Below are 12,500 nucleotides of genomic sequence, written 5' to 3'. Positions count from 1 at the left end.
AATGAGGATTTTGTTTTGCATATAATTTCACACGCATCCAAAAACCCTAAGCCGTTTTGCACACATTAATTTAGTTCGACAGTTATTGTGAGTAAATTAGTTTGAATATGACCAGTGATGTGATCGGGGACATTGAATCCCTGTGTTGCAGCTCAATGAAATTATATGGCAGCAGACTATAGCAGTCCCTCTACGACGAGGTATTTCTATTTTACATCTACACATCATTTCATGGTGCTGTTACTGTCAAACTAAATTAATGTGTGCAAAACAGTTTTTGGATGCGTGTGAAATTATGTGCAAAATAAATCGGCATTGTTTATTTTTTTTTGGTGAAGTGCCGCTTTAAGGCCTATACCCATACAGGGCGGCAGTTTGGTTAGGGTCGCTAGTTCGATCTCCCAGTACCGTCGGTGCCAATACGGCTGAAGTCCCCCCTGAGCAAGGGCCCCTGACCCTCATGTCTATGTACCTACCTGCTCCAAGGACGGCTATTGAAAAGTAGCTAATGTTAGCTCAAGTATTGATACAACACCACAGGCGGTTGCTAGCAATATGTCATTGTGGTTGCATCTGTCCTTGCAAAAATAAACCATACATATAACGACTTGTGTTATTTTAGTTTTGGTTGACTAGTTGGGATGTTGCACTGTCTCGCTGACTTGTTTAAAATACGTAAATAAAAGTATTATGGACCACAGGAAAAAGGGTACATAATATATGTTCTGTTATCTATATATATATATATGTATATATATATATACAGTAGGTATATAATTGAAAATGTTAAAAACTGTTGAGTTCCCCTGCTGGGGAGGGAACCATCCATAACCCTAACTTTGTCTTAACTATTTATGCGAATGTTAAAACTAACCTTAACTCGAACTATAATCATTAGTTAACTAAGTTAGATAGTGGTGAGAGCAACTCGCCTGCGACTGTAATGATTGTTGGTTCAACTCCTGGTTGCAGTGTTTGTTTTGGACTTTTGTCGATACAATATGTAAATATATTATTTATGGCTACAACATAACATGCATTATGAATCCGTTTCCCTGTGGTTGATTAGCACTTTGTTTACATTTTCTGATGAGACTGTGTTGGCACTGTACTGTACTGTACAGTGCAGCACCTATTGTATTAATACTGGATCACTTTAGGTCAGATGATTATAAAAGTGGCCATACTGATATGCTACGGACATTATCACAATATTGGCGCCTCTGGAAGACATTTTAAAATATCATCTCTTGCTGGCTGCTATATCGTCTTTTAGCTCAATTATGCATATAAATGAATATTGGATAAATGCACTTCTGTGATAGATGTTTTATTATGGCGTGCAATTGTGATGAGCTTTATCTGGGAGTGGGGGTTTCAAGCTATATTCCAAGAGCTTCAATCTGCATTCCAAGAGCTTCAATCTGCATTCCAAAAGCTTCAATCTGCATTCCAAGAGCTTCAATCTGCATTCCAAGAGCTTCAATCTGCATTCCAAGAGCTTCAATCTGCATTCCAAAAGCTTCAATCTGCATTCCAAGAGCTTCAATCTGCATTCCAAAAGCTTCAATCTGCATTCCAAGAGCTTCAATCTGCATTCCAAGAGCTTCAATCTGCATTCCAAGAGCTTCAAGCTGCATATTTTTTTTGTCAAACCAAGACACCCCATTTTAAAAGTGTTGTATTGCGGCAAAGCAGTTTGACAACAATTCGTTCATCCAACCCTCTGGATTCCTGATAACTTAAAGGTTGATATTATGGAAAACGGCTGTCTTAGTCTTAGTGTGGATTTTGGCGTCTGAAATGTTATTTATGCAATGGCGGACAAATGACACCGGTACTTCCTTACTGTTTGGCCAAGGTTGTTACCTGAACTCGAGCAGTAGCTTAGCATTAATTAATCAGTTAGCTGCCCTTCTTTGAGCCAGGAACACTGCCTCCCTAATCTACTGCCCAGTTTGTAAAGTCATTTATCCAATCGGGTGCATTCCACATGGGGAAATGGGAAGTAGGGACGGGATTGATGCATGCAACATGTAAACATTTATTTTGGACCTGCAAACGTTTTTTTTATTATAAATGAATTAATCAATAGTGACAAAAAAAAACACAGATGTGGTTCTTGAAGAATGAATGGCTGTCAGAAAAAGGGACAGTGTCCAAGAAGAGTGAGGGAGATCCGAGTGCAAGAAGTAAGAGCAGAAAGGAACGTGTCCTAAGAAAGAAAAGTGTTCTATGCAGAATTGATTGATTGATTGATTGATTGAAAATTTTATTAACAGATTGCAGAATGGGTACAATACAGTACAGCTCAATACACACAATTGTTAAGGGGATGCAGACCAGAGAAAGACTTTCGTCTTGTTTACATCAGGGTCCACCATTTTCAATTCATCATGAAGGGACAGTGTTCTATACAAAAATGACAGTGTTCTATGAAGAAAGGAAAGTGTTATATGCAGAAAGGACAGTGTGCTATGCAGAAAGGACTGTTATATGCAGAAACGACAGTGTCCTATGAAGAAAGGAAAGTGTTCTATGCAAAAATGTGTGTTCTATGCAGAAAGGAATGTGTCCTATGCAGAAAGGACAGTGTTATATGCAGAAAGGACAGTTATATGCAGAAAGGACAGTGTTATATGCAGAAAGGACAGTGTTATATGCAGAAGAGACAGTGTTCTATGCAGAAAGGACAGTGTTATATGCAGAAGAGACAGTGTTCTATGCAGAAAGGACAGTGTTATATGCAGAAGAGACAGTGTTATATGCAGAAAGGACAGTGTTATATGCAGAAAGGACAGTGTTATATGCAGAAAGGACAGTTATATGCAGAAAGGACAGTGTTATATGCAGAAAGGACAGTTATATGCAGAAAGGACAGTTATATGCAGAAAGGACAGTGTTATATGCAGAAGAGACAGTGTTATATGCAGAAAGGACAGTGTTATATGCAGAAGAGACAGTGTCCTATGCAGAAAGGACCGTGTTCTATGCAGAAGAGACAGTGTTATATGCAGAAAGGACAGTGTTATATGCAGAAGAGACAGTGTCCTATGCAGAAAGGACCGTGTTCTATGCAAACAGACAGTGTTCTATGCAGAAGAGACAGTGTTATATGCAGAAAGGACAGTGTTATATGCAGAAAGGACAGTTATATGCAGAAAGGACAGTTATATGCAGAAAGGACAGTGTTATATGCAGAAAGGACAGTGTTCTATGAAGAAAGGAAAGTGTCCTATGCAAAAATGACTGTTCTATGCAGAAAGGACCGTGTTCTATGCAAACAGACAGTGTTCTATGCAGAAGGGACAGTGTTCTAAGATAAGATGATCCTTTATTAATCCCCTTGGGGAAATTCAGGTGTCAAAGTCAAAGCAGCATGCGGGGCGGGGGGGGGGGGGGGGGGGGGTACAGAGCTTCACAGTCCTTTTCTCCACTTGCACGATGTGCGAGTGGCATATCCGGTTACATCTTCCCACGTGTAGCATAGGGGGGATATAAAATATTGCACTATTCCCTTGGTGTTACACAGTAGTTTCTCGTATTGTACGGGGGGGGGGGGGGTTCAGAGGAGATTGTTTTGCTTAAATCTTAGCCGAGTTTAGTGCACGTATGGCCCTGGGGTAGAAACTGAACGATGTCTGTTAGTCCAGGTGGGCACTGCAGGCATGACACTGAAACGCCTGCCTGGGCGCAGCCGTGGCCCGTATGAGGTGTTTGTTGCCAGGGTGGTGTGGCGGGTCTTTGAGTATTTTGACTGCCTTCTTGAGACAGCGTTGAGTTGTAAAGTTCTTCCAGGGAGGGGAGGGGAGAGGGCATCCAATGATCTTCTGGGCCGAGTTGACGACCCTCTACGCAGCGATTTCCTCTCGGCGGCGGCTGAGGAACCACACGCTGATGCAGTGCGTGACGTGAGGATGCTTTCCACGGAGCAGCGGTAGAAGGACACAAGCAGGTCTTGTTGTCTGAGATGGTCGTTTCTGAGTATTCTCAGGAAGTAGAGTCTCTGTTGTGCCTTCTTCTTCACGATCGCCGTGGTGTTGGTTCTCCAGGCCAGGTCATCCTCCAGGTGGACGCCCGCCCAGCAGGAATCTGATGCCTGAGACTCTCCACGCATCCCTTCTTCCTCCTGTAGTCCACGATCATCTCCTGGGTTTTTTAGCTTGTTCAGCTGCCGGTTGTTGGTTTTACACAGGGCTGACCTCCACCTCCTCGCGTAGAACCATATGAAATCCGTTTTATTTTTTTCCAAATTCCATTTAATTTTTTTCCAAATTCCATTTTTTCCGTTTTAATATTTCAGAATTCTGTATTTTGCTTTGTACGCTCATTTTACCATCAGAAATAGTGTCTAATAAGTGGGAATGAATAAATGTCCACAATTTAATAAGATATAACAGTCCATTTAAGCTTCGTTCGATGGGCATGGGATTCGAATATGAAAAAAAAAATTATTATTAAAAAAAAAAAAAAATTATATATATTTTTGCAAAATCAACTCTGCCTCTCTTTGTTAACTACAACAAGCAATGCTGTTTGTTATTTAAGATGAGGTCGGACTCGGCACTGACAGATTTGTGTTCATTGTGCTGCTTTTATAAAGCCTCAAATGACGGCTTACAATATTTCATGAAAGCAAAGTGTTTTGTTTGTCTAAGATTTTAAAAGGTTTAAACTTTACAGCACTGACAAAGTTGAACAAAGTGCTGTACAAGTCCCACAGCATAAAAAAAAAAAAAATTATTTTAAACTTTTTTTTTTTATAGTGGATTCCATTTTTATTGCTCAATTCCGCGATTCCGTCCGCGATTCCGTGATCGCGGATTCCATATGGCTCTATCCTCGCGTTACGCAGTCTCGTCGCCTTTGGAGATACAGCCCACCGCGGTGGTGTCGTCAGCGAACTTGATGATGGCGTCGCTGGGGTGGACTGCAGTGAAGTCGTGGGTGTCGATGGAGTAGAATAGCCCTGAGGGGATCCGGTGCTGAGGCTGATGGCTGTGGAGGTGTGGGGGCCTATCCTGACCCTCTGGGGGGCGGTCAGACAGGAAGTCCTTTGACCACCGGCAGAGGGGGTGGTCTAGTCCGAGATCTAGGAGTTTGGGAAACATACACGTACAGTACTTCAGATGTACTGTGTTTATTACATATTTGTATCTTACTGTGTACAGAGCAATAATACAAAAATATACTTCATCCAGATACGATTATCTCTCGTGTTCATTTTGCATTGAATTTGACAATAAAATATAAAACTGCGTCAAAAGTAATCCAAGTCATTACATTCTGGTACCTTTTAACGTTTAACGTAGTAAGTGGCTGCTAGAACAGTGCACTACTGTACTTATCTCTGAAACCGTTTCTTGTTGTCAATGTTGACTGTAGATATGGCCTCCATCAGCAGTGTGTCTGAAGAACAGTTCCTGTGTCCTATCTGTCTGGATGTCCTCAATAATCCAGTCACTACTCCATGTGGACACAACTACTGCAAAGCCTGTATCACACAGTACTGGGATAGTATGGACCAAATTCCTCCTCATCACCGTCCTTAATAATACATCCCACTATCGCAGAGTCATCAGAACATTTCTGAAGGTGGCAGGACTCTGACCGACAGTGGAAGTCGTTGGTGTAGTAGACAGTGAGGAGGAAGGGAGAGAGGACTGTCCCCTGGGGGGGCCCCGGTGTTGCTGACCAGTCTGTCTGACACACAGCTCCGTAGGCGCACGTACTGTGGTCTGCCCGTCAGATAGTCCACAACCCAGGACACCAGGGGGGCCTCTACCTGCATCACCTCTAACTTCTCACGCAGCAGCCCAGGCCGTATGGTATCAAAAACACTGGAGAAGTAAAAAAAAAACATGACTCTCACAGTGTCTCATACTCAAGTTTTCTTTATTAGTTGTCATACAGAAGTACAGAATACCTTTATACAAAATGCTTCTTTCTGTTACGCTCCAGAGACTGTGCTAGACAAAAATAGATAAGTATAAAATAAAATAAGTATAGCAAGTATAAAATAGAAGTCACGTACGTAGACACAAGTGTTCAGTATGTACATATGTACAATGTTCAATGCAGAGTAGAAGTAACTGAGTTACCATACAATATACTATACAATATACTAATATACAATATACTAACTATACAGTGCAAAGCAGAAATGGGATGAGGTACAATTTAGGTACAATTTACAGTAAGGTGTAATGAGGTATGGGTTGTAGTGCAAATTCTTTACCAATAAATATAAAGTGTGTTTAGGTGTTCTAAAGTGTGTAAAGTGGGTGCTGCAGTGAGTTGTTTGTTTAAAGTGAGTGTGTGCGTGTGGATGTGTGTGCTGTGAGTGCATTTGATGGTTGTTACATAGTACATAGTTACATACTACTATGACTGTAGTATTGTAGGACTGTATTCATAGAGTAACATGATGGAAATGTTGATATTTACTGAGACCAATATCTGTGAAACCAGCCTAAGAAATCCTTCTACTGTCATTATCTTCCCTCTTCTTGGCATAATGTCTCCTTGTAATGAAAAATAAACAATGTTTGTTAAACTTAAACAACAGTTCAACTTTAATTGTGTTCATGGAACCAAATTGTAGGACAATCAGAACTTCTAATTGCTTCTAATTAGCTAATAATTATGGGGGAACTTGGAACAATTCTCCAAATTCACCATTTGATTTTATTTTATTTTTTTAAACTTTGGCCATTCCCCTGGCTCTTTTATACGTTTATCGCATTTATTCTGGTCAAGGACGACCGACAGAAACAGGCTGAAAGGGTTCAGATGGGGGGGAAGACACTCTGGGAAAGGCACGGCTGCAGTCCGGGATTCGAACTCGCTAAACCCCAGATCCGTGACGAGCACGGTTGTCCACGGCGCTGAAATAGCGCTCGTGGTACGTGGTGAGCTACTGGAGCTCCCCTTCACCATTTGATTTGACCTTCGATTTTAAGATGGTTTCAATTTGTGATTATTTTGGTGGCTACACTGTTCTTAGAACAAATCAGTCTTGATTTGTAATGACATTTCTCAGTAATAAACAAGACTAGTTAAGCTGGACCTTCCACGACACTCACACACGTGTTGTTTCATCAACGGGGAGTCAGTCAGTCAGTTAGGGACATTCACTATCGTAGCCCCGGCACCTCCGGGTCTGGTAAAAAAAAGAACTCTATAAATAGTAACATTTCTAAATGATAACAAAAGTTAGCCAACACCCTTGAACGTTTCTGCGCTGAAAAAGGAGACAATTCAATAATGTGAAAACTCTATTCAGGGCAAAACATGCTCCAGATTAAAGCATACCATTCAATCATCATACAATAGGCTATACCTGGAGGTATCTCACCCCCCACACGTAACTTAGCTGTCCCTCTAGTCTGCTCATCCACACTGACCTGCTGCTTTCAGCCCATCAGTCTACTCACCCTCACAGAGATAGTTTCCTCTATGAAACCTGCAACCTGCCCCCTTGACACTGTTCCCACTGCTCTCCTGAAACAGGTTTTTCACACAACCGGTCCCAGCATCCTCTCCATTATTAACAGCTCCCTGGCAACTGGTACTGTTCCATCCTGCTTTAAACATGCAGTAGTCCAGCCCCTGTTGAAAAAACCAAACCTTGACCCCACCCTGCACAGTAACTACAGGCCCATTTCCAAGCTTCCTTTTCTGTCAAAAATACTCTAAACGGTTGTTCTGTGCCAATTGTCTCCCTACCTGCACCAGAACAGCATCCTGGAGACATTTCAGTCAGGGTTCAGGACTGGCCATAGCACAGAATCAGCCCTCCTTAAAGTGTCAAATGACCTAATCCTCGCCGCTGACAACCGTGACTGCTCTGTTTTAATGCTGCTTGACCTCAGTGCAGCTTTCGACACTGTTGAGATCACACCATTTTATAGATCGTCTCCAACATGGGGTTGGTGTCAGTGACACTGCACTAGCATGGCTCTCCTCCTATCTCACAAATAGAAGCTTTGCTGTCAACATCGCCAACTGCTCCTCCCCCTCAACCTCCCTCTCCTGTGGGGTCCCGCAAGGGTCCATCCTTGGCCCGATCCTGTTCTCCCTTTACATGCTACCCCTTGGTCCAATCATTCAGAAGCACAACATCTCTTTTCACTGTTATGCTGACGACACACAGCTTTACGTTTCCCTGAAACCTAACAACCAGTCTCTACTTAACAGTCTCATATCCTGCCTGGATGATGTTAAATGTTGGATGGTGTAACGGGGAAGTCCGTGGGTATGTCCACAGTCACTGAAACAGGTGTGTTGACGGGTGACTGTGGCAGTGCGGGCTGGTAAGTTAAACTCACTTCCTCATAACAGGGTTAACAGACGCATAGGGACGGTAGTTAGGAGTGAATTCACTTCTTAGTGCAGCAGCCTGTGTCGTCGCCCGCGGACGCGGGAGCCCCCTGTTCGACTCCCCCCCTCCTACATCTCAGACCTCCTATCCCCCTATTCCAACACCAGGTCCCTCAGGTCAGCTGATCAGAGGCTCCTGACAGTCCAGAGGTCTAACCTCAAGCTCAGGGGGGGCCGTGCCTTTGCTAGCGCAGCCCCTGAACTGTGGAACAGCATCCCCACCTCCATTAGGCTCGCCCCCTCGATAAATGCCTTCAAATCGAGGCTCAAAACCCACTTCTACCTACTAGCCTTTCCCGTTCACTGACTCATGCCCTGTTTTCCTGTGTTTCATGTGTTTGCCTGTGTGCCCTCCCATAAAACGGAGTGTGATTGTTGTCAATATGTATCTACCCTCTGTACAGCACTTGTTGACACGCGTCATGTGAAATGTGCTATATAAATAAATCTGATTGATGTGGCCATACTCTAAATTCACCATTTTATTTAACTTTAGATTTTTAGATCATGATTTGACTTACTTTGATTACTGAATGCTTGTTATTTTCAATGTCCACAATATGCAATTCAGAATTGTTACACCTCTAACAGTTTAAATGAATAAGGCATAAATAGTTGCATTTTATCTCTTTATACACCAGTGTTTCATCAGCAAAGCTGTATTCAACAACACCAATTTCTGAAGATAGATTGAACTTGATTGAAGTGTTAATTGAGCTATAGAGTTTTAACAAACCATTCAACCCGTGTGTGGTTTTCAGGTCTATGGGACCTGTTTTCAATGTTTACTAAAAGAGAAATTATGCAATTAATTATTTTTTCAACCTGAGACTCATTGCCGTTGGCTCATTTTCTGTGAAGAACACACTTTCACACTATTTATACAAGTATAACAAATTGAAAATTAAACTAACACTGTGTACCTTCACTGTCTGCCTCCACCTTGTTTCATTTATATTTTTCAAGATAAACATTACAATGGATAATTTCATACTTTCATACATAGTTCATCTAATAGAGTTAAATGGCAAATATTAAGGTTGAAAATCGGCCATAGTGTATTACATATAATGTGAATTTACAGGTGCTATATGTATCAGATTCAGCCACTAGATGTCACTACAGCACCAGCATCTCAGGCCAAAACAAAGCAGACGCTTACTGCCTATGCTTCGGCCAAACCTCCCCCTCTAGTCCAGTCATTAATATTATAGGCCAGAATTAGGCTAAACCTAGGACAAATTGCAACATTAGCAAACTCAACTGATTTTGTATCCTCAATATGTCTTTAGTGAGAGAAAAAAAGTCCCAAGGAATCTCATCATGGGAAATGTGTTTTTTTTCAATGTACTTGATTGCTGGCAGGATCACTGACGACACTGTCTTTCAGAGATTGTGACGCGTTCAAATTTTGAGGTAGCTCAAAAGTAAAGATACCATTTGATTTTAGACAACCTCGGGTTTCCAATGAGACCAACCATGTCATGTTACCTCATTGGAAAGGGGGCTACATACCTAATTATTCAAAGTTAAGACGATTTTTTGGGGAGGGAAATATGGCCACCACCATTTTTCAAATGGTCCCTTGGCCTTCTACCTCAATATATGTTAATGTGGAAATGGGTTACATGGGTACCTACAAGCCTCCCCTATACAGACATACCAAATTTATGTTAAGCCCATGTAGTTTTGTGCAAGAATCATGTAGTGTTTTGCATGCTGTACAAATATGTAGTTTCCGCCTATTATAAAAAAAAACATCTCCATGGACCTATCCCCACGGACATAAACCCTTGAGCCCCATCCTCGTGGACTGAGCTCCACAGAGCCTATCTACTAATATTCCAAGAAGAAAAAAATTTCTTTATCAAATGTTTTGATTAGTTCTGGCGTGTATGCTAATTGGTGCATATCAAATAAGATAATGTGTGATTTGCATGAGTAAACAGAATAATTCAATGAAGTTGTGATTGACTTTCTTTCTTGTCTTTGTGTGTGTAATCAGCTTGTGAGTTTTTATAGTGATATCTAAAAGTAAAAATTTCACCACTATGTTAGGCATTTTTCGATATGAATAGGTCGTTTTCAAAACTTTCCCATGATGGGATTCCTTGGGACTTTTTTTCCCCTCACTAAGGACATAATGAGGATACAAAATCAGTTGAGTTTGCTACTGTTGCAATTTGTCCTATATTTTTCATATAATGACTGGACTACTCCCATGCCATTGCGTTTTCAGCAAAGTAATTATTTCTTGAATATTTCAAAGAAGTATTTCTAAGAAACTGTTTCTCGCCTAAAATGTTGTCAGAAACACATATTTAGTGAACTATTTAGGAGGAAAAATAGTGTACGCGAGGCGTCATGTTTTCATGGTTCCCACGACGGTGGTGGGCCACGACCGAGCGTGCATGTGCAGAGTGCAGAGCCACGCGCAGTACGGCTATATTTATGTATTATATTATATTTGATATAAATATGGTTTATATTATGATAAGTAGGTAGAGTATATTTATATCTGTATTTATTATATTTGATATACATAAGGTGTATGTTATGATAATTAGGTAGTATACTATTATTTGATGAATATCTGGATTTACGTACGGTGGATTTTCTCTGAGTAACCACTGGGTGGAGACAAAAACTACAAAACTGAATAGAAGGTCTAACAATATTGATAATCTGTTACCATTGGATATTTGGTGGTTGTCATTGTCTGGTAACACTTTATTTGAAGGGGTTCATAACGCTGACATAACACTGTCGTAAACATGACATAACATCTGACATAGACATGCTGTTGATTATGACACTTTCAATTGATTGATTGAAAACTTTATTAACAGATTACAGAATGGGTACAATACAGTACGGCTCAATACAAAACAACTGCTAAGGGGATGCAGACCAGAAAAAGACTTTCGTCTTGGGGTCCCCCATTTTCAATTCATCAGGACATTTATGACATACAAGACATACAGATATACAGAACTGTGTAGTAAAAAGAGATAATAAAAAATATATACATCCGAATGACCATAACACGTCTACCCTAACCTTAACCACTAACCCAAACATCAGCATTTTCCAAATTGAAGACAGCGCGTTTGTCTCCGATTGGATGAGCCATCCCAAATCAGCTGGTTTGTAAATGACTGGTAGACTGGTAAACAACTGCAGCAGTCTATTGCACACATTGAAAGTCTCCTCAGGAAGAACAGCCTGCTCTGTCCCTTCCTGTAGAGGGCCTCTGTGTTGTCCGACCAGTCCAGGTCATTGTAATAAGATGACATCCTTATCATGACATTATGATGTCATTATGTTGTCACATAATATTCCAGTAAATATTCCATATGGCTCAGTGACATTTTTAAATTGAAGATATGCTAAGTTCATGTATGTATAGTATTATTATATACAGTGGTACAAGTATGAATACACTAGCCAGTGGTATAACTAATATTAGTATGTTTAAATTATATGCAGATCTAAGTTAATGTTGATGCACCAAATGACCAAGACAAATTCCTTGTATGTGCAAGCTTACTTGTCAATAAAGACATTTCTGATTCTGATTCTGAAAAGTATATACAGTATGTACAGTGTTGGTATACTGTGTATATACACAGATATACAGTATGCATATTATACAATTATATTTACATTATATATATATATATATATATATATATATATATATATATATATATATATATATATATATATATATATATATATATATATATGTCAGGATGGAGGTAGGTGAGTTCCAATTGTTGTAGGCAATCACAGAGACGGAGAAGGTATACTCTTGAACAGGTTCGACTTTAATAGTAAAGAACACAAAGTGTAATACTAGGATACTATGCCAAAGGCAAAGGAACGAGAGAATAGATAATGGAGCTTAGTGGTGGTCCAGAACTGGAACCGGCCGCGTTATCTCCGAACGCCTATAGTGAAGACCTGACGAATGACAAGCAGAGGAAAGGAATGTTAAATAGCCACCAAATACCAACATTCCACACACACCCCGTGACAGCCAATCAGAAGCCAACCCCTAAGTGACAGCACTAAATGACAGGGAAAAACAAGTGACAGCAGTCAGGTGACAGATG

The 12,500-nt window shown here is 40.7% G+C and overlaps 1 protein-coding gene across 1 annotated transcript in view; it reads left to right on the top strand.

Moving 5' to 3' along the window:
• gramd4a (GRAM domain containing 4a) overlaps positions 1-577 on the top strand; it is a 146,651-nt gene extending 146,074 nt beyond the window's left edge. The window contains exon 19 of the mRNA XM_084330783.1: positions 1-577. This exon is cut by the window's left edge and continues 2,092 nt beyond it. The gene's annotated coding sequence lies outside the window, so the exon portion shown is untranslated.
• Positions 578-12,500: the final 11,923 nt, after the last annotated feature.

This window comes from Notolepis coatsorum, assembly GCF_963971535.1.
Source record: "Notolepis coatsorum genome assembly, chromosome: 15".
Lineage (NCBI taxonomy): Eukaryota > Metazoa > Chordata > Actinopteri > Aulopiformes > Paralepididae > Notolepis > Notolepis coatsorum.
This window is presented reverse-complemented; position numbering and strand designations above follow the sequence as displayed.